A 1,311-nucleotide genomic window follows, 5' to 3' on the forward strand; every position below is an offset into this window, starting at 1 on the left:
CATTATATAAAAATATATTTATATGCCTTATCATTATATATAAATATATTTACATATGTACCTGCCTGTATGTAAATGCCCTTTGTCTCCTAGTTCTTTCCTCTATTTCCTTTTACTTTCCTCTTGTCCCACTGTCATGCTCAGCCTTCATTTGGGTTTCAGTAATTCCTCTCGGTTATATTGCTCTTGATTAAGTCCTACCAGGCATCCTATGCCCTCCTTGCCAGTGAATTTAGATAATTTGTTGTTCCCTTGTCCCTGGGTCTGTTAACACCCACTTCCTTTCCCCACCTCACCTCTCCCATGTCCCTCCGGAACCATTGGTCCCATTGTTTTCTCCTCTGGATTGGTATTCCACCTATCTTATGTAGATAGACATGCAGAGACAATAATAAGCACAAAAATAAGTCAGAGCAAAACAAAACAACAAAAGAAAACCCCCAAACCCAACAACAACAACAACAAAACCAATGACAAGAAAAAAAAGCACCTATAGATAGTTCCAGGTCTGTTTGTTGACCTTTAGGCACGTTTTCTGGTCCAGTCTGCTGGGGTGCCATGCTCTGGCCCCAAAGTCTATTTTTGGTATTCCCTGGGGACTTCATTGCTTTTCTTCCCTTGCTGCTCTGTTGCACGCCCTTAGTGTTTTGCTCCAAAGTGGTGGGGTCAGATTGGGAACAATTCCTGCACTGTGCCTCCAGTGTTGTCCCTCATAGCGGTATGGGTCAGCGAGGGATGTCTTGTCTCCTGGTGGGGTCAGCCCTATGGTCCTCTCTGTGCATTGACTGCTCTGAGCAGGGATATCGTCCTCAAGGCATGGTGGGCCAGGATGTGTTCCACTCTCTCTCCTGCCCTCTTTGTTTGCTCCTGTGTGCTCTGATCAGATCCGCCCCTCTCCCTGAGCTGTGACTTCAGTGCTGTCCTCTGTAGTGCATTCTTCTGGGAGGGGTGTGGGGGGTGTCCACATAGTTGGGATTGGGACAGGCCCCATAGACCTCTGGAAATAGGAGCTTTTGAAAGAAGATAGGGGAGGTGATGTTTTCAAATTATTAGTGGGGAGATTGACTACTTCTAGATTTGGACATACAATCGGTTTTGGAGAATAAACAGCCTCCACCTGAAGCTATTAATCAGAGGTAAAACAGATCCTAAATTTGTGTGTATTATTAAATATCTGTGTTAGACAGGGTTCTCTAGAGAAACAAAACCAGAATGCTAATAATTTATATATATTTATACAGATAGATAGATATATAACATAAGAAATAAACAGTTAATTAAATTATAAAGCAGTACAAATGGCTCAGTGCA

This window comes from Echinops telfairi, unplaced genomic scaffold, assembly GCF_000313985.2.
Source record: "Echinops telfairi isolate 266 unplaced genomic scaffold, ASM31398v2 ScPeMD7_12;HRSCAF=54, whole genome shotgun sequence".
In the NCBI taxonomy this organism is placed as follows: domain Eukaryota; kingdom Metazoa; phylum Chordata; class Mammalia; order Afrosoricida; family Tenrecidae; genus Echinops; species Echinops telfairi.